Raw genomic sequence first — 22,973 nt, 5'->3', positions numbered from 1 at the left:
TCGTAAACTATATGGCTCTTCAATATATATTTGTCTAATACAAAGAGAAAGAAAGTTAACAGAGAGAGGGAGAGAGAGACAGGGAAATGTTAAACAGCAAACGATAATAACATACCTATAGACTCTTAATCCCTTTGAGTTGACATTCAGCCGCCTATCTCATATAATTGTTGACTTACTGAACTGTAAAGATAGAAAAATTCAATCGTAAATTTAATTGTTGAAATTACTCATGTTGATTTCTATAGACGTCTTCATAAATCCGGTTTTTTTTTAATGTGGGGGAATGGAATCAATTGCCACAGTCCTTTTCACCTTGTAGTATATAACTAGGATACTACATCGCAAATGGATTATCTTTTAATGTACACTTTTTTTTTGGTTTGTGTTGATTTTGATGGAATATCAAAGTTTATAATTTAATTTGATGCTAAAATTAATTTAAAAAACAATTACCGTTATGAGATTCACTGTATATATGGCAATTCTCAATCACAAGGATAAAATAACTTAAAGTAGAAAACTGTGATTACTATCAACAAGCCGTTGCGCTTGGACGCACAAATAGATGAGAACAACAAGTCTAATTAGTGTTTTTATCCGCTTTTTGACTTTGATTGGTCAATTCTTATCTGCATGTAGCAATTTACGATACTTTGTTAAGAGGCGACTGAAATTCAATTGTATACTGCTGTTTACGCATGATGTATATACATCTTTCATAACTATTTCAATTTCTGTGTCATTTATTATTCAAGAGCTGACATCACACAAAGACCTTTTGTTCAAATTATGACGTCATAGGTATCCAGATATTCATAAATGTTGATTTTATCTTTTAAACCGAACATTTCGTGTGAAAGAATTCTTCCTGCAATTTACACGCTTTATAGGAAAACAATTTGCAAGTCAATATTTTCCATCAATTTGTATTACTGTATGATTGATTACTCGAAATCAAAATTGAACATAAGCATCTTCAAAATGAGATAAAATGTAAAATGGAGTCATTTTGCATTTATTAGGTCGGCTAACGTGTTACTGAGAATTTTGTTGATTATGACGTCACAGATATCCGACATTTACGTCATTAATTTAAAAAAAAAATTAATTTCATAAAAATGTCATCATTCACACTTTATCATATATATCGTCATTCATCGACATTTTTTTTGATTTTTAAGATGATTTAAATTCCTCCAGTTAACAACAACTGATAATGCTAGCTGGATTTGAATAACAATATGATTCATTGCATTTACATCAGAAATTAGATTGAAAAAGGATTAGATTAGAAAAGGAAAGTAAACAAAGCAAAATGATCCAATTTTATCGCAGTTGACACTGTTGATTGTGAGAGGAAAACAGTACATGTAAACTAACATAAATAATGTACGTGGTAGTATTCCCGCGAATTCATCTCTGATGATATGGCCCTACACAAATGACTTTTTCGTGACATTCAGGGGAACTAGACAATAGAATCGATATAGCGCCCCTTATATTTTCCCTTAGTTGCATATTTTTGTTTTTGGGGGCTTTCTGGTTGTTACGTAGACATTTCTGGAAATAACATTTTTTGAAGAAGCCGACTTTATGATGACGATGACGATGACGATGATGATGACGATGACGATGACGATGACGATGACGATGACGATGTCGATGACGATGTCGATGTCGATGACCATGTCGATGACGATGTCGATGAGGAAGACGATCACGATCACGATCACGATGAGGAAGACGATGACGATGACGATGTCGATGACGATGACGACGACGACGACGGCGACGCTGGTTCCTTACTCCAGACCTAGGCCACTGTTAAGTAATTTCAAGTAATAGTCTAAACATGTTCTTGTAACTTTAAACAACAACAGACCACCCATGCACGGACGATACCCAAAATGACAAATTCGTAAAGAATTGTATACATGTCATTTGGTGACCATAACAGTTTTAATGTTTTTTTTTCCCGCTTGATTTTGATGTGTTGCAAACTCACTACCAATGCACAGAGATACTAAAACAAACCACTTCGACTGCTACCGGTACCATACACGAACAAACGATCATATTTATTATGAAAAAAGAAGGTTTAACTAAACTATAGTCTCGAAAATCCATTTTTCTTTTATTTTTTCACATGAAAATGATTTGTATTCCCTTTACGAATGATAAAAAAATACAAAATAAGCAGAGAAAGAAATGGGTCAAGGTTGGTACAGGGCTAGTAACAGTATCCTGTTTTGTTCACCATATAGGCCATCAATAAATGTGGTCTCGCTCCAAAATAGGCATGATCCTTTTTTAAAACATCGTACAAAAGTCCCGAAAGTGCACTTTTTTGGACAGGAAAATTTATTTTATTGATGCCCAGTTGACAGGCCTCTGTTTTCCTACCACCTATTATGTCTATGGTTATTCTTTGTTTTAATTATTAACACATAGTTCCCGCCACAGACGTGTGAACAAAATGTGGTAAAGCAGAAATTGTGCTTGTTTTTCACGAAACTCAAACGACTGCTATAACGATTTCCCTTTGAAAACAACCGCAAGGTGCGGAATGTTTCACGAGGACCTACTTTACTCAGCAGTGATTGATGACGATTTGTCACTTATAACCTATATTCATCCGCAACTGTCGTTATGGTAAATCAATCTTATAGGTTTATAACCAAATACAAGTAAATGTAAAATGAAAAAACAAGAAGAAAAAAAAAAAGTAGACTTCAAGATAAAACACGTAAAATAGTCATTAACTTTTTCATGTGTGGATTATTTACTACCCAAGTGTATATTGTCCCAACATTAATTCTTTCAGTGACGTAAACGGAGGTCAAGGGTCAAGTATAATTTAGCCCGATTCCGAGGGGACGCCGAAGAAGCCAAATAAGAAGGGGAAAAAAGTAGATAATAATTACCCAAAACAGTGTGTAAATAGTTAATTTGACTTCGAGTCAAGCAACTGCATGAAGGGGTTGGCTTTGGTTTACGCCCTCCCGAACACCGCCCCCTAAATAGCCTACATCAAGTATTTTAATTAATTTAAATTAGTATGCAGAGAGTTATTAAACCTACACCAGCTATTGACGAAACCAATTCAATAACCATCATCTTTTATGTTAAGTAGATACGACCCAGATAAATAAGCTATGGCATTTTTACAAGACTGTTGTGTATAAAGTCTTGTTAAAAAAGTAGCGAAGTTTCTAATTATTAAAACTAAATTCATAATTTAGATATTTGTATACCGTATGTGTGCATGTATGTATAAAACACATAACGAAGAAGATTCAGTTCACAAGAAAAAAAATAGTTAATCTAAATTCCTGATGAAATATGATAAAACCCAAATAGAACGCAACTCATTGTTATATGACTGAAGTCAACTTTCTTTTTACATAACAGAGAAGGAAAAAAATACAGAAAACTGAACATGTATAGGCCTACATATAAAATTTTATAAACAATAATATATGTTTTCTAAAAGATCTATTTACAGATCTGTAATATATATATATATATATATATATATATATATATATATATATATATATATATATATATATATATATATATATATATATAGGAACACCTTTATACTTGTCTCGGAGTGTTTCGCATCCTCTCGCTAAATGAAGAAGTGGGTTATAAGGGGCTGCAGGTGCCATACTCGTAATCGTTAAACTATAAAATGACGGACTGTGGTTATTTTAAACGTTTTACAATTCTATTCAAAGCCACGAAACCTTAGAATTTACGACTCATAAAGTTTATCAAGAACGTGACTTGTCTTGAAATATCCTTTCCCTGACTTATTCAAAGGGAAGGAAGGAAGAGTTGATGTTCCGCGTATGTATGCACAGTAAATGTTTGTCGCCCAGGGTGACTGTAATTGTCTTAAAGTCGCATGAATTAAACGGGATCCAACAGACGTTAAATTACAACGGAGGGAATGGGGGGGAGGGGGTTAGTGATTTATACCAAATTTTATAAAAACAAAGGACAGATCATAAAACGTAGAATTGGCGACGAACAGGTCATATATAAACCCGTTTGCCAGTTCTGACTTTGAAATTGACAGTTATGGCCTCAAGAAAGAGATAAAAATGAACCACGAGTGTCTTGTTAGTCGCGTCCTGATAAAGGAATTAAAATTTACAACCAGGACACTTTGTCATCTTTCTGTTATGAGCGTTTGGAAAAGACAGCCAGAGAGAGAGAGAGAGAGAGAAACGCGGGACGGTAAGAAAAGAAAATTATTTGTTAGATATACGGTGACGAAAGATGAGGTTTATAACAGATCGAGCGTGCCAACTCATTTATAGCTCTCATCGAAGGCATGGTAGTGTTTGATTGAGTATCGTTGGCAAAGCTTCTTGTAGACGTTGATGTAAGAAAACAATTAAATTTTTACTGCGGATCGTGCTCTTATGATATCTTCTCTCGTTTTCGTCGCCTTCTCAAAACATTTACTCACTCACGACGTTGATTTTTCTTCGAGTGCAGAACGATGATAAAGACCCGAATAAGACTCCTTCTCCTTCTCCTTCTCCTTCTCCTTCTCCTTCTCCTTCTCCTTCTCCTTCTCCTTCTCCTTCTCCTTCTCCTTCTCCTTCTCCTTCTCCTTCTCCTTCTCCTTCTCCTTCTCCTTCTCCTTCTCCTTCTCCTTCTCCTTCTCCTTCTCCTTCTCCTTCTCCTTCTCCTTCTCCTTCTCCTTCTCCTTCTCCTTCTCCTTCTCCTTCTCCTTCTCCTTCTCCTTCTCCTTCTCCTTCTCCTTCTCCTTCTCCTTCTCCTTCTCCTTCTCCTTCTCCTTCTCCTTCTCCTTCTCCTTCTCCTTCTCCTTCTCCTTCTCCTTCTCCTTCTCCTTCTCCTTCTCCTTCTCCTTCTCCTTCTCCTTCTCCTTCTCCTTCTCCTTCTCCTTCTCCTTCTCCTTCTCCTTCTCCTTCTCCTTCTCCTTCTCCTTCTCCTTCTCCTTCTCCTTCTCCTTCTCCTTCTCCTTCTCCTTCTCCTTCTCCTTCTCCTTCTCCTTCTCCTTCTCCTTCTCCTTCTCCTTCTCCTTCTCCTTCTCCTTCTCCTTCTCCTTCTCCTTCTCCTTCTCCTTCTCCTTCTCCTTCTCCTTCTCCTTCTCCTTCTCCTTCTCCTTCTCCTTCTCCTTCTCCTTCTCCTTCTCCTTCTCCTTCTCCTTCTCCTTCTCCTTCTCCTTCTCCTTCTCCTTCTCCTTCTCCTTCTCCTTCTCCTTCTCCTTCTCCTTCTCCTTCTCCTTCTCCTTCTCCTTCTCCTTCTCCTCCTCCATTTAATAGTGTACTACGGCATCATTATTTGTTATGTTAAGTAAGTAATATTCTACCTGTAAATAATATTTGAGTTTGTAGTAAAATGCAATAGCTTCTGGCATCTTATCATTACGTTGCTACTGGAGACATAATACTTTGCATGTAAAAGATAAAATTTGATTCACCCTAAAGTCATATTTTAATTGACTTAACGGTTGTTTGGTGATCAAACAACAAGTTGCATGGTATACCGAAAATACAATACCTCACATCCAAGAATTAACATCAAATTTCTTGAAGTCTAAAACACATACAGACGTACACAGGTATACTACAAGAACCACACACTTTTCTAAAACCATTTAAATATCTCTATTTCTGTCTCTACTTATATATACATCAACGCGTTTCCTGATTCCCGATAACCAATGAGACGTTACACTACTTTACACTATACACATAATCTAATGGAACAGACAACATTAATGTCTTCTTTCAGGGTACTTTTTTACAACAAAGTTACAGAGTCCTTAAGTCTCCGGTGAGAGAGGTAGCCATAATATGGTTGACATGCGTTCATGCATATTCAACACTACGGAACATTATCCTAGCTGCTGCCCTCTACAATGCATCTAAAACCTCTGTCGGGGTTGTCTAAATGAGGACGTAAATGTGTGTGTGTGTATGTGTGTGTTATTTAATGCTTACAAATGTTGAAACCAAATTATTAGACACATACACTGTGTTAACATCATGCATGAACTTGCATTAATTGTGCCCCTTGTTTGTGATTAGAATGCAAAATATAATCTCGGTTAGCACAGCCATCGTCTAGCGAATTAAATCAGTCTCATAAGCTTCAATGATCACCAGTCATCATCGCAAGAAAGCCGCTTTAAAGGTGCATGAAAATGCTTTAACTGCTTCTTGAAGTAAACATCTAAACATCTGCTTAAAACTAATGCGGCATAACACACCTTGAAGTATTTAGTTTGTTGTCCTTCCAGTGGATCGTAACTGTGTAGTTATAACGAAGTCGGTGTCGTTCAATTTTTATTTAAACCGTTTTTCTATTCTTCGAAAGTTTTCTCTAGCTTTCATATTAAGTGGATTTAAGAATTCTGATTTATTACTCCTGATGCATTTCTTTCAACCAAAAAATAATAAAAGTTAGTGATCTCACCGACGGAATTATAACTATTCATTAAAAGCTATGCCCACTTATTTTGACAGTGTATAGGCTGTAGTACTAACAGAATAACAATGTGAAATACCGGACATAATTACCGTCGTAAGTTACCGTAAACGAGTGATGTGACAACCCAATGAATAATCGAAGATAATAATAAAACTTGACCTTCACAAATATCGACATAGGACTTCCTAAGAGTATATATATATATATATATATATATATATATATATATATATATATATATATATATATATATATATATATATATATATATATATATATATATATATATATATATATATATATATATATATGTATATATAAATACCACACATGAATGATATAATAGTTATTAGCACAACCTCGCGTGAACGACTTAATTTATAGCCAACAAAATGCACCATCTTCACGTCTTAAATCTATAAAAAAAAATATATATATATATATATATAAACGCGCTCGTGGGGTTAGGGGGTGGGGAGGGAGAGATTCCCCTTTATGGGAGTCGGCTCCAACTACCCTGGGGCCACAATCCCTCCTTTCCAAAAATCATGGATTCACTCTTGGCCGTAAGAATATCGTTTTCCTTTCCAATTTGTGGCAGCTGGTCATCGCGGATAAACGATAAAGTCATAATAGCACAAATTAGAGAGTACAACTGTTGAAATGTCTGATCCTTCGATAAGAGAGAACTGAGTGACTGAAAAGGAACTAATGTGATTATGTTTTTGGTATATTTCCATATATCGTCATTGTTTTATAATCGTATATAAAAGAGCATATACCACACTATATACATGTGGTGTGAAAATAAGTATTTATTGTTCTTGGGTTAAATGTGGATATTTCTCCGAACAGCGACAGTTTTGGAGTTGGGATCAGTAGGCTAATCCTTCATCTCTAAACTAGCTGAAATTCTAATCCGCCATGGTTCGGGAATTTCATGATAAGCAAAACCATTAGCTATGACGTGGTGGGTAGGATAAATCAGTTGAAAACTTTATCTATACTTTAGCTAAAAGTTACAGATTTGTGTGTGTATTAAAAGTCAATGCAACTTATTGTGGTAAGACACCTAAATTTCATGACAGACAATATGCATTATCGCGCATAATACAATAACGATTATGGATTAGCGCCCTCGCTTTATTGACATTCGCCAAGCCGGGTTTGTTTGATAGAGTTAAACGGTTAGTTAATTGATCTCTCTTTTCATATCTTCGGATGTGTTTGTATAACGTGTGTCATTTCCTACGTGGTTATATAAATAATATTTGATTTACTTTGGTCAGGGTATATTAAGAACCTTGAATCATCTTAGGTTTTGAGTAAAGTCAACCATTTTAATTTAATAATTTTAGAAATGTATTCAACTTTACATAGCAATAAACCAGATCACTTTTAATCACGTATTAAAACCAAATTGGAATATTTTCCAACTTTAACTTTATTACTCGCAATGAAACTTGAGTAATCAAACTACTGCAAAACCATTGTTTGTTAACGAGAGTTAAAGTACTTCTGAAAAATCGACAAAAATCATTATTTTAACCCCAAAAGCTGCTTTAAAATAATATAATGTAATATAATAATGAGATGGCTTTCTTGACGCTCTTATCTACGATTAAGCTTTGCGCATCGACACGTGACTAAATAAAACTTCTTTTTTTTCAAGAAGTGAAAAATTAAAATGAGAAAGAAAACAAGAAAGAAAAATAGGAGAAAAGTTTTTGTCCTCAGTATCAAAACTGTTCTGTCGTGTGGAGAAGGATTTATGACGTCACTATTTGGTTCATGTCGCGCATTTAAAGTACATGCTATCCTATGTTACCAAGAGGATGTACAGCTGCACACATATACCTACCGAAAAGTTTCATCCTAGCTTTCCCAAACCTCGTAAGTTACTTTAGATTTATGATATACTGAAGGAATATGTAAATATAGTCAGCAGCTTTCCACATCCAAAGTGAGTAATTTCTAGCGATTAATCAAAAGGTCTAGGTATCATATAGATTAGCACAGCAAATGTACTGGTTGCAGTGTAGTTTAACTTGGCTAAGTTCAACTGTAGTGCAAACATGAATATTCATATAATTCAAAATGCAAATATATGAATAATCATATACACGTAAATTCGTTACCTATAACCGTGTAAATTTACTATGCCAAGTCTCTTAATTACCGAAGAAGAACCAATTTCTATATAGACCCACTCACACAATATTATGACCATAACAATACACAATGTCCGCCCCAAATAACCAAATAAGGTCATCCTTTGTTTCTTTATGTACATGACCTTTGATCTCATATCACTATTGCGTACATTCAACTTTCAACGAAAATGAATAAATAATTACAAACCTTTATAACGACAGTTTGAAGATTAAGTAAACCAAATCACGTGACCAACGCCTTGATTAGACGGGCGCGTTCTTTCTTACGTGTAGGCCACCCGCATGCGCAATCGTATCTATACCAGAGAGAGAGCGTAAGAGAGAGAGAGTTGGTATATGACGTCACGTTCCGCTCTAATTAACCGGGAGATACGGTAAAGAGACAGTATGAGTGGACGCTAATGTGCGAGCTTGTTACGCCTGGTATGAACCCAGTTTTTTTTTTTTTTAGTTTTTTTTTTTTTTCGATGATGAGCATTCTAAGTTCTAGGATATATTATTTGTCCAACAATATTAGACCTTGTTTGCCAAACTATCACATGACAAGCGATGCAGGGTAAAGGACTTGCGAAGACCTCTTCCAAACTGTTTGAAGAACCTTCCAAGCTGTTGTGAGAAGGCACGAAATTGGCGATCAATAGCACTCGTGTGTGTTTCAAGAGTATTTACAGAAGATAAGAGAGAGAGAGGAAGGGATAAAAAAAAGAGAAGAAAATTGGATAATTTTCCACTCTTAGGGAAATGGGAAAGCAAGATATTGGTTTAGCGAGTAAATGTACTTTATCGTCCGCCAGGTAGCTCAGTGCACTTTTAATGAAGCAAAACTAGATGCTTGAACTCTTCTTATTCCAAAACAACAAAAAAATTCTTTATATATATCATTACCCCCCCAAAAAAAAAAAAAAGTTTTATTTTAATAATGGTGGCATCCGGGTCGAGGTGAATAACCATGGATATGCGGTGAGACATATATTTGCTTTAAGAAAGTATCGCAGCAATTAAAATAAAATAAGAGAGGAAAAGAGAAGAGAAGGAAGGAAAAAAAACGAGAATGAAAATCGCGAAATAAGATTGGAAAAGAAATTTTCATCGGCACGATTAACCATTTTGTATATATAATGTTGCTTACATAGATTGGTGGTATATATAATAGAGTTACTTCGAGCATTTTGTATTTCAATGTTAGCTCTTAAAATGCCTTGTAAGAGTTCAATGTGATGTTTATTAACCTAATCTAAATGTTCTTTTAATATGGGAGTCACGCCATGCATTATAAAAACAAGGATTGTACAAACATATTTATAAGCATATATAATTTCCCTATTTATTGATGAAATATGAAGAAAAAAACTTGCAGCTGTTTGAATTAATTTGAGGCTTGTTTTTTGTTCTGTATTTTGTCAATTCTTTTCTGTACAGACTTTCTCTATACACTCGAAATTCCAAAGAGTGAGAATTTACTTTCAGAGAGTGTCCAATATGATGAATTCTTTAATAGATTGAAAATTAACGTTCTGTACATATATATATATATATATATATATATATATATATATATATATATATATGTATATATATATATATATATATATATATATATATATATATATATATATATATATATATATATATGTAGATATATAGATAGATAGATCAAACAGTTGCGTCAGGCAAATTACTTTATTATGATTTTTTATGATTTTAACTTAGAGTTAACTTTTTCATTTTCAATTAAACTGTAAATAAGCTTATGTTGTGTGTTTGTATAATATTGAAATGTAAATATTTGTTATAAACGTTTCGCTGGATTTTTGCATGATATTAAAAGCCGCTATTGAGAAGGGCAACTCACAGAACGATAACGTTTTCGAATTTTGTAATACATACAAGGTTGCAATATAGGTTTAAGATGTAAAAAATATATGTATATTGCAAATATTTTTTATCAGTATTCACATATTTTATATTGTAAATTGAAATATCGACACCCACGAAGAAAAGTGTTGATTGAGCTTAGAATTATCCAATGACCCTTCTTCAATTTGGACAGTTGTTACGATTATGATGATTTCAAACAACTTATAATTGTCTACTTGGATCTATATATGATACTTTTTCAACTTTCTTAAAATCCAATAATAACACAGTTATGAAAATGTCCAAACCTTGCAAAAAAATCAAAAATTACGGATTCGTTGCTTTACAGGTCTACTAATCAACTGAAAATGTCTTGGCGATGAAATCAGTAATATTTCGATATGAAATGTTAATTAAACAAAACACACAAATTCTACTGTAGGGTACTTTGTTGTTACAAAAATATAATCTCATTTGTAAAATATGTTATCCAGTCTAGCTTAAAAATATCGACCAAACACCTGCTTGAAAAGCATTAGCTAGGTTGTAAAAATTGTATCGTTGAAGTACTACTGACACCAATAGCCAATTTACCCCATGTTCAAAATCTGTTGAAATTTTACGAAAAGCTCTTTTCGTTTTCCAAGATGAACACACATTTGAAGATATTTTGATAAATCTGGGGAATTCATTAAAAAAAAAAGTGCAAACTATGACGTAGAGTGTTGAGCTCATCAAAATGTCTTATTTTTATACCTTAATAAGCGAATCCCTAATTACAATTAGCCCACGTATATCATTGAATAATGTGATGTCGTTACAAAGAGGACAATCAAATAGTTTAAAAATCGCCTTAGGCCACAAACATTTGTTCAGTGTCCTTGAAACGAAGATTATTAAAAAACAAAGGAATAATATAACAGAAAATTAGGCAGTCACTCCTTTTACATCATCAATGTGCGTAATTAGCTCATGTTTATTCATAAATGAAACTAGAATTAAGGAGAGACTTGTAAAATGGTCGATCTTGTATGGATGGATATTGATGGGAGTTGCAGCTAGTTTTGTGATTTCTAATGCATATTAGAGTGATTAGGACATTGTTGTTTTTCCTAGGTGTCCGTAGACTTGTAAGTTCTAAAACAGACCTGCTGCCCTCACCTTTACCACACCTTTTACGTAACATCAACAATAATCACGTTAAACAGACCTAACGCTATACAAGAACAGGGTATTTCCCTTCATCTTTTATTATTAGTAGTTTTGGTGGAATGTAAGAGATACAAATTAAGTTCGTCACGAGCCATCATCCTCTAAACGACATAGATATTTGTAAAACTTGGTTTCTTAGCATTTCATTTACATGAATGGTTTTCTCAAAGATAAACAAATATCTTGTTTTTCATACTCATACTTTTTTTTATGAGGGAGGGGTTGGGGGCGGGATGAAGAAATCGTTCCTACCCCTTTAATTCGCCCAAATCTGATATTTTTCGACGGGGAGGGGGGGGGTGGCCGGAATGGGTTGGGCAGATTCAAAAGATCTAACGTAACTACTTAAACAATGTTCATATTATTGGTTTAACATCACAGCAAAGTTGTTGATCCCGCCTACCCTCCCCAAACCCGCACCCTCTCCTTTCTTTCCCACATCACCTTCTTTACCCTTATATTTTTGCGACCGTCCAAAATTTAAGACTTATCTTTACTAACATTCTCACCTGGATTTTCAATGATATCCCGAAAGGAACTTTGTTTGAAACAATTTCAGATTAAAACTATACTCTTATGGCAAATAAAGATACTCTCTAATGCTGTTTCGGGTGCAGGGCAAAGGTCACTGTGTTCTTGTTAAACTATTTAACTATATCTTAGTGATTGCTGTGCACCTGTAGTAAAAGAAACAACTACACACAGTTTCGATTTAGTATTTACTTAAGATCCAGCAGGCGTTTATTTAATCCTACTTCGCAAAAGTCAAGTAACTAATCTAAGGCAGATAACTTTACTGAGTGTGTGTGTGTGTTGGAGAGGGGGGGGGGGGTATAAAATGACGTCATCTGTTTGAGACGCTTTCAATCTAAAGATCATTCCGGACGTTTTATAGGAATATAAAACTGGTGTAAGGCAAAAGCGTCTTTAAAAAATATTTACCGAAGTAAACCATCATTGTAAATCTCCCAGGCATAGACATTTATACGTCGTGTTAATACTTCAGCATAGAGTAAGACAGATTATTGGTTGTTTCTTATATAGGGTTTTCTTGTTTTTGTGGTTATGAGAGGAGTAACGGTTATGTTGATGTAGTGTTGTATACCGGTCACTCAAGATATCATTACTTGTCATAAAAGAGGAATTTTTAATGATTTAGCACACCTATTGTGGTTACAATACCTCACCTGTAGGGGCATATCAAAACCCTTGTACCGACAGCAAAGCCGTCGTAAATTCTAAGATATATACATGCACACAGTGTCATTGCTTGTAGATTCCAGATCGTAGATTGAGTAAAGAAAAGGCGGGTTGTAGCAGATATCTGCGTTTTATCGGCATTTTCAGAGTTTTTGTTTCAAAATCTCAAGATACATTTCCAACCTTTCATGGACAGAAAACAGAACAGGGTCAGAAGAACGGTCACACATTTAAATGTTTAACAACAAAGAACGGGATTAGAAAATGAGAAACCAAGTTAGGTTCAACTTCCTGGAACAGAAATCTGAGGTGGTCTAAGACTTTTTATAAGATTATTATAAGAAAGCATGAACAAAATAAACATCAAAACTAATTAAAAAAACCTCTAGAAGGATTTCTAAGTTTTGGTTAAATGAAATACTGTTTTTAAGAACTGCTCATAATGATTGGAACAATTTCCAATCCAACTCAAGCTACTGCTTAAAGTAGTAATACAGGTCTATGCATCACTTTATACTGTAATGGGAGGATGGTTTATGGCATATAATAGCGACAGAAGTTAATACAAATTTGAAATAGCGCCACCATTTTGTAAGCAATCTCTGTTTAGTCTCTCTCTCGCTCTGATCTGATCGGACGTTGTTCAAATTATTAAAAGTATGACTGAAACTGGCACAAGGCTCTCAAGATTAACTTCCCAAAATCTTGTCTCTTTGTTTATAAGGTGTTAATGGAGCGATTATTCCATCCAGAGGTTCTTAATGCGTTGTAAAACTGTGTTTATACCACAATACCTTAGAAGGGGTTAATTGTTCCTTCACAGTAAGGGTGTTATACATAGCAAGCCTATGGCTTTATTGTACCAAGATTAAGCTACCGACACCTACTGAAACTCAAAGCTAGCCGACTTAACCGGCTACTTTAGTCAGCCATGGAAAATTGATTGCAAAGCTGTGTAAGAGAATGCTTGCCTTTTTTCTTTTTTTTTTTTCTTTTCTCTGAAAAAGAAAGTACAAAACGTGATGATTGCCCTATATAAAATCAAGTCAACATTATATTGGTGTCTTACTGGACACTTATTAAGTTACATGAAGACATCTACTTTTGCAGATAGGGTGGTAACCGATTTTCATGTTTTCATGAAATATGAAATTTGTATCCTATAGGGCATGGCTCCATTTGTATTAATTACCTTTTCATTCGTTCATTCATTTCATCGATGCATTGATTAATTGATTAATTCGTTCGTTGGTTCGTTGGTTCGTTCATTCATTCATTCGTTCGTTCGTTCGTTCGTTCGTTCGTTCGTTCGTTCGTTCGTTCGTTCGTTCGTTGGTTCGTTCGTTGGTTCGTTCGTTCGTTCGTTCGTTCGTTGGTTCGTTCGTTCGTTCGTTCGTTCGTTCGTTCGTTCGTTCGTTCGTTCGTTCGTTCGTTCGTTCGTTCGTTCGTTCGTTCGTTCGTTCGTTCGTTCGTTCGTTCGTTCGTTCGTTCGTTCGTTCGTTCGTTCGTTCGTTCGTTCGTTCGTTCGTTCGTTCGTTCGTTCGTTCGTTCGTTGGTTCGTTCGTTCGTTCGTTCGTTCGTTGGTTCGTTGGTTCGTTCGTTCGTTCGTTCGTTCGTTCGTTCGTTCGTTCGTTCGTTCGTTCGTTCGTTAGTTCGTTCGTTCGTTCGTTCGTTCGTTCGTTCGTTCGTTCGTTCGTTCGTTCGTTCGTTCGTTCGTTCGTTCGTTCGTTCGTTCGTTCGTTCGTTCGTTCGTTGGTTCGTTCATTCATTCATTCGTTCATTCGTTCGTTCGTTCGTTCGTTCGTTCGTTCGTTCGTTCGTTCGTTCGTTCGTTCGTTCGTTCGTTCGTTCGTTACTTTGTCACATTATAATATTCACTTTTGATGTTGTGTTTTAATTTTTTTCATTTCCAGTTTCCAGTACAAGAGTAACTTTCCATCAATAATCCAATACCCGAAAAATATCAAAGTTAACATTAGTCAACTAACATTTCACGGCTGCCTCAAACACCCCCCCCCCCCCCAATCCCCAACACACTCACGTACACACAAATAACGTGCGTGACACTATGACAACCCATTTTGCATGTGTGTGTGAACAAAAATATCGAAGGAATCAAGCAATATAAACTATCCTTTACTGGAATACCACGTGAACACACTAAATGTAATTGGAAGTATATAATTCTTTGTATCATATTTGGGGGAAAACGTCTTTAAAATCTTACACGTAAACAGTGACATGTGGTTATTCTAAACGAATCTAATGTGTTGAAACGATGACTTGGCCCTCCATGCAATACATGTGCATAAGTTTGACAAACAATTTTTAACCAAAGATTAAGTCGTCTACAGGCGTTTATTCTCATTTTGTCATGCGAATTAGATAAAAACAACCACCACTCCCCCTCCCCTCCCCCACCCAACATCATTTCTTTATTTTATTTAAATCCAAGGAGGAATCTTTAGAGTATATTTCGTTAATGCTTCTTTAACTTAATTTTGGTACATCTAATTCAAATCTTTTTATAATTTCCCGCTTAGGTTTTTTTCCCGCTCTCTCTATCCTACATATCGAATTTTATTGATCCTGTTATACGCATTTTGATTCTTAATATAACGATGTCAGTCTACGTTAGTTTAACCTATACTATTGTTACCTAATTAGTTATACTAGTACACTGTTACTACCTCTGATTAACTCTATAACTAACTAATTGCAATTTTGTTTTGTGCTTGCCTCAGAAGTCACACACAATCTTTTAATTACAACCCAATTAACCCTGATACCAGTCGCTTTGTTAAACTGATACAATAGGAGGGTGATCTTGTGCACTTTGATATTTTTGCGATAAATAGTCGATGCAAAATACCAATTACCCTTTTGTTAAGATTTTAGGTATTATATAGAGAGAGAGAGCTCTTAGATATAATGCATTGTTGCAAAGGCTGAGTTAACATCAATAGTCTACCTCTTTTTTCGATTCATTTGGCCAATTATCAATTTTTAGATGAATACCAGCAAGATTAAAACCATATTTAATGGGTCAAATTATAGAAATACCATGACTACTTTAATCTAGGGTAAGTACTTCATTTTGCTTTTTATGACAATTCCATTTTTCTGAAAGATAAAGTGGATGCACCGCATGAAACCAATTATTGTCAATTTAACCATTGTTTAAAAACCAATAAAAATGATCAATATAAAATTATCAATATGAAATGATCAAACGTATGTATATATTTATAGGCTATAACGGGTTTGTCTCCTGTGGCTAAAAGATAATAGGTGCCTTTAAGAAATGACGTAAGAGGAAGCTAAGAAACAAATCATACAACATAAAAAAAAAAATCACAAAGTGAAAAATTGGATTAAAAGATGACAAAAATTGTATGTACCATTTGATTGGTTAATTCTCTGGTGTATAATGTATGTTACTAAAATACAGAGAACCTCACATTTATAACCAACAAAATAAAATAACGTATACAAATTTCTGCAAACGAATAAGCTAAAAATAGGGTTTTTATCTCGAAAAGTGGTTGTGACATAGTTAAGAAATATAAGCGATTCATTGAACAGTTCTTTTCTTCAATCCATCAATACGGAGATAAATTCTTGAAGAGTTTAAGTGTATACAGCATTTTAATTCAACAAAACGACAGGCTGTGGCCAATATAATATTTTATTACTCTCAGTTTTAATTTATGGAAATAGGTTAAAATTGTTGACAAAGCTTATTGAACATTCGGTTACATTGTTGTGTTAGGTGTGGTCGAAGTCAATGTTAAACGTTTTCTGCACCAACTGAGTAACCGATAAAAAAGACGTAAACTTGAAATTGTTCAAAATGAGTAAACCCCTTTCATAGTTAAGCCTACCTACACTGTAAGTAGATGGTTCTTGATTGAATAACGATCAATTTCTTTCGATTTGAAAACAAATGTCATGAAAGTATAAATACCTTCAAGAAAATATGATTTATTGTAATATCAGAGCTGTATTATATGGTGACCGAAAAAACACAAGATCACAATTTAAAATTTTGTTTTTATTTTGCGTGCCTATATGCACATATTATGTCGCTTTAAAATTCGTGCCTATATTTCTTTGTAGTTTATTATAAATACACGCGATTACTTGTTTTTCTATTACAGCGAGCGGACCTCTATAATCGATAATGTTAAGGGAAAAGGGAAATTTCAAACGTCTTAGAGTAGAGGCGACTGGAATATTGATACCGTCTGAATTATCAGAATAAAACAAAACGTCGATAAAATTCCTAAATAGATTCTCGATTATGTCTGGAAATCATATACGTTGAGCTTAATCGATCTTGCATGAATAAACCTGTTTTTTCTTTATTTTTGATAAAAAAAAAGAAGTTTTTCTTCTTTATCATAACAAAACGACGCCTTTGGAAACACCGTTAGTGGTACATTCCAACAGGAGACACGACGTAGCCGTAGCGGTATCGCCAAAGTAACTCTATCCTATGTTGGCTTATTTCCAAAAGGAAGAAAATCAATCATAGAGCTACTTCAAAAAACAACAAGGGAAAATGTAAAAAATATATATATAAATGTATAAAACAAATTTTAATTTTACAAATTTTACCTCCACTCTCTCTTGTCATATAAGCTTAAGTTCAGTTGATTGGGTTATCAATCTAACCTCTCTTTTTATTGTTGTATTTTCGTTGGAATGTACCTTGAAGTCTAAATTGTTGATGACGTCATCACATCCATGCAGGCCTATAAATGGTAGTACCGTCGATCCATTGTTCTGTAACACTAAATTACCTCAACAAACCCTTCCAAAACCCTGCAAGCCCTTGAAAAAGACATTTCATAACCGTTTTCTTGGTCATTGGTCGTATACATGGATATCCGCGAAGAGTTTATCATTTTAGCAATTTTTGCCGAATTTTTGGATATTTTACCTGAACTTAATGAAATGAGTAGGATTTAAAGATGAAAGGAGGAAATTCATTATTTTACTCACTTTTTATCACTTTTTATCACTTTTTTTTTTATTTATTCTCTCACAGTTCGAGATTAAGCCTATCGCGTACAAGTGTCTGATATATACTTTTTTCATTTTCTGGTGTTTTTATCACGAATTTCTCATTTTCAACTGTACGTTTTTAAGCTTGTGTTCCATTAGCTGTCGATAGATATCACCTAACCTACTTAACGACTCTCAGAAACATAAAGTCAATCCCACTTTGCTATATAAGTATAGACAATTTTAATTTAATCCTTTTTAAAATGTCTTTTTTTTTTGCGAGGTCTTAATTACGAAGGACCCATTACCTACCCTGGTTTACGCGACAAATGAAACAACCTTAACACTCTTTACCACTTTGTATTGAGGTAATGATTCATAAACCTATACATTTAGTTATGCGCATTCTAACAGTCATCTCGTCGAGAATGTGTGAGTCTCACATTATGTCAAAATATGGTTTTATAACAAGCTGACTAAAAAAAATCACTATTCCCCCTTACATATAAAGACATAGCGAAGGGAGGGGGGGGGGGCGGAAAAGAAATACCTCTTTCGTTAAAGGCAATTGCGAAATACAGTTTCTTTTAATTGTCTTGGGCTTTCATTCTGTGGAAATGGATAATATACGGTAAGCAATTAAGCGGAAATAGTTTTATTGAAACTTTACAAATGGTGGATAACTCTTTTTTCATTTTCATTTTTCGATGTACGCGGACTGTGAAGATAACATGCTATGACGAAAAGAACGACAGCAAGAAAGCAAGCAAGCAAGCAAACAAACAAACAAACAAACAAGCTAGCAAGCAAGAAGAGAAGCGGCCGCACAAAGTGTATATAGTGAAATAAATGCACCCAGTTGGGACAATTATTTTCTATACTGTAGTGTCATGTCCCGCTTGAAACACTCGTATTGTCAGTACGAGCATTATGAATATCATGTTTCTATCAGATCAAGGTGAGGAACTGTTTGTACTGTCAATACCAGTGCTTTGAGAGCATGATTTTGGAAATTGTCCCAACTGGCTGAATAAATGTTTATCATTCATGAATATTCATTTCTTTTTAGCATGCCGCCGTAAAAAAAAGCTCTTCTTAAAGTAGTGACGCAGACCGTTAATGATATGAAAGGGCGCCACACATTTCACTATATTTAGTTTTAAAAAATTCAGCCGATGAGAAAGACATCCTGTACACCCCCTATTCGTGGCCCCCCCCCTTTTTCTTTTTTCTTCTTCTTTTTTCTTGCATTTAAAAATTTGATTACTTAGACATTCCCACAAATATTTTAACCTATAAAAAGTTCATAGAAGTGTAAAGAACCTATCGACGTTAAGAGGTCAAAATGAACTCAAGATTTTTGATGACAAAAAGTGCATTCAGGTGTCAATAAGAGTTAATCCGAACCTGCTTTTTTATAACAATACGTTCTAACACACCTGGGCTTAAATTCTCTTTCCCTTTTTATTCTTTCTTCTTACAAAAGTATAAACGGGTTGATCTCATAGAGCCCATAGGCTGCTCAAATTTGTCCTCCGGCTGTAGTACCTCGCATTGACAGCTACTACTATACACACCAGCCTGATCTAATGTCTCGTCTGACACTATACACCCTCTTTCACCATGCCAAATATTTTCGCCGAAAGAAAAAACAATTTTGAGAAGCAAATAAAAGACACCGTATAGTCAATCATTTTAACGAACACAATTGGTTCTTTCGCCCCTTTTCATCGTGGCCTAATTTTTCACCAAATAATCACCGTACTTATTTCTTTCAAATATTGTTGTGTTCTTATTCTTTTTATTCACCTCACAATAATAATACTGACATTTCAAAGTCGAGTTTATTTTTGCGATCTACAAACACTATGCACTGCCCGCTATTCAATTCTCTAATTCAATATTTTTTTTTTTTATGTTTTTACTCTTTGGTTGTTCTATTTTCACGTTTACCTTTATTCAATAAAGAACAAAATACTGACTAAGGTGGTAAGAATTAGGTCTCGCACCCAAGTTGACAAAAGATATCCCCCCAGTGGATCTAATTTGTAAGGATTACGTTTGGTATGACCCTCAAGGCTATATACTCAGAACCATTTCAAAATAAGTACAAACTCTGAGAGGTCATTTGGACAAGCTTACCTATAGCTAACAGAAAAATGAAGCATTTTAACATATTCTTCTAATATTTCACCCTATTTCCGGTTTGACTAGATTTCTTTTTTCTTAAATTCGTATGTTAAGCTTGTACCCGTGAACATTACAAAAACATATATTCTGTCCTCCCGAAGACAAAACAAATTTTGCCTAATATATTACAAAATAACAATATATAATATTTAAGAAGAAATTACTTCTGTCAAAGTCTGACGGGAAGAGATATTAATGTCGATATCAAATTTTAACGTTAAAGAAAATAAATTATCATTCTGGCAAGAATTTTATAGCTCTTTTGCTTTGCTTTATTTTGTTGAAACGTGATTAATGCTGATACTATCAACAATGTCAAGAGGGTAATTTGATGATACCACGATGTTGAATTGATGCTATGATGTTGATATGATGCTATAATGATAATATGATGGTGCCATGGTGATACAATCAACAGTATCAATTTGACAAAGTGATGATATACGACTACGTTGGGTTGATGATACGATTATGATATGATGCTATAATGATAACATGATGATACCATGGTGATACAATCAACAAAATCAATGTGACAATGTCATGATACCACTACGTTGATTTGATGCTATGATGTTGATATGATGCTATAATGATAATATGATATACCATGGTGATACAATCAACAGTATCAATTTGACAAAGTGATGATATACGACTACGTTGGGTTGATGATACGATGTTAATATGATGCTATAATGATAATATGATGATACCATGGTGATACAATCAACAAAATCAATGTGACAATGTCATGATACCACTACGTTGATTTGATGCTATGATGTTGACAAGATACTTTGATGATACCATGATGCTACTCTCAACATATCAAGAAGACAACGTGATACCTTGCTGATATCATAATGATGCAAAGATGTTGACACGATGCTATAATGATTACATGATACTAATAAGATTAAACCATGATGACATAATAGCAAATTATCATGATGATAATGTGATATCGTGGTGATGCTCTGATGTTGACATGATATTATGATGATCAAATTCTTCTAATATGATGATGCCATGATACTGACATGGTGCTATGATGATTAAATGATGATGAGACGATGATAGGATGGTGATACAATCGATAATAGCATGACAAACTGAAATAACATGATCGTTAATATCATGATGTTTGCATGATACCGTGATGATAATTTGGTGTTGACATGATCATATTATAGCAGTATGATGTTAAAGTAATTATAGCATGATGATACCTTGAAATTACCATGATGATACCATGACTACAACATGATGATACTGTGATTTTGCCATGATGACACCATCATGACAACATGATGATACCGTGATATTATCATGATGATAGCACCATGATAGCTTGATGATACCACAATATTACCATGATGATAACATTATGATAGCATAATGAATACCATCATGATAGCATGATGATAGCATAATATTACCATGATGATAGCATCATGATAGCATGATGATACCATTATATTACCATCATGATACCATTATAATAGCATAATGAATTCCATCGTGATAGCATAATATTACCATGATTATTCCATGATGACAGCATGATAATACTATATGAAATATTCATGATGATATCATTATGAAAGTATAACGATACCACAATGCTGCAGTAATAATAATAATAATAGTAATACCATTATGTTTCCTTGATGATATCATTCTATTAATGCTATGTTATTATAATGTTATCATCATGTTTGTTGACTATATCATACATTTATGAATATGACATCCTATGTGACTGAATTGGAAACGGCTCACTCTTTATACCAAAATAAGTTCGTTTAACAAAAAGGTTCTTGATTCTTAAATGTCACTTTATTATCCTACGTTATCTCGTCTGATTATATTATGAAATTTTTAGCTGTTAGAACTTGTAAAACTGTTCCAACTTGTTAAAAAACATAGAGTTTGTCTTCTAATGGATTTGAAAAGTTCAGAATTATTCGACAAATGCCATAATCTTTCACGAAATGAGTGCAAAGCGATCTACAAAAAAAAAGGAAAAAAAAAGGAAAAAAAAAAGGGAAAAATAGGAATAAAACGAGGAGAGGAAAGAAACCCACTTGCAACCAGTTATTCTATGAATATTCATCGATTTTTACGAAGACTCAAAGCACTTCGATTAGTGCTTGATTAATGCATATCATGTCCGTAACGTGGGACCAATAAAGGCATGGTAATTATCCGCCGAAGAAAAAAAAGAAGACATAAACAAAAGGTGAAATTATTCTACCGTGTATTGACAACACTTCAAAAAATTTCTCCCTCGATTTTTTTCTTTTCTTCTATTTTTCTTTTTCAAAAAAACGCATAGAACCCTCCCTGCAGGGGTTGCTTGGAGGTACGACCAACATTATACATGAGCCACTAAATTGAACTTGTAACATGAAATACCTTCTTATCTTAGTTTTTTTTTTTGCTCTGAGTATATCAGAGAATGACAGCTAGATGTATCATAGTTGGTTATTTTCCGACCAATCAATACGAGAAGGAACCTGCTTGTCTGCTTGCCCTCAGCCATGTCATTTTAACCTCTCAGAGTAGATGTCTATATTTTAATGCAAAAAAAAAAGACAAGAGGGGAAAACTGGGCGTAAGTAAAAAGCTTTAACACGTCCTCATCCCTATGAAAGGTAAACTTTAGAGAAGCCGCCGGCCTGCATTGCTCTAGTTCCATATAACAGGAGAGAAAAGTACAAACGCCCCAAGAGTTTGTAAGCTGGGGCCACAGAAAATATCATGATTATGTTATACGTGTTGTTTCGCTAAATAGATAAGTGGACTTTGAAATGGGAAAGGAATTTCAAGCTAAAGGAAGAACAA

The 22,973-nt window shown here is 34.3% G+C and overlaps 1 long non-coding RNA gene across 4 annotated transcripts in view; it reads right to left on the bottom strand.

Annotated features, from left to right (window-relative positions):
- The window catches only part of LOC139972630 (uncharacterized), a 190,469-nt gene that overhangs the window by 9,720 nt on the left and 157,776 nt on the right, over positions 1 to 22,973 (bottom strand). For 2 of the 4 annotated variants that reach the window (XR_011795040.1, XR_011795052.1), the window contains exons 3-4: positions 8,842 to 8,950; positions 116 to 183 (exon numbers count right to left, since the gene is read on the bottom strand). This is a non-coding gene — a long non-coding RNA (uncharacterized lncRNA). Of the gene's footprint in view, positions 1 to 115; positions 184 to 8,841; positions 8,951 to 22,300; positions 22,699 to 22,973 lie in introns of those variants that run through there. The other 2 variants (XR_011795058.1, XR_011795046.1) reach the window with 2 other exon arrangements.

Source organism: Apostichopus japonicus, chromosome 2 (assembly GCF_037975245.1).
Source record: "Apostichopus japonicus isolate 1M-3 chromosome 2, ASM3797524v1, whole genome shotgun sequence".
NCBI classification, from domain to species: domain Eukaryota; kingdom Metazoa; phylum Echinodermata; class Holothuroidea; order Aspidochirotida; family Stichopodidae; genus Apostichopus; species Apostichopus japonicus.
The sequence above is the reverse complement of the archived record's forward strand: the minus strand, read 5'-3'. Positions and strand labels throughout refer to the sequence as shown.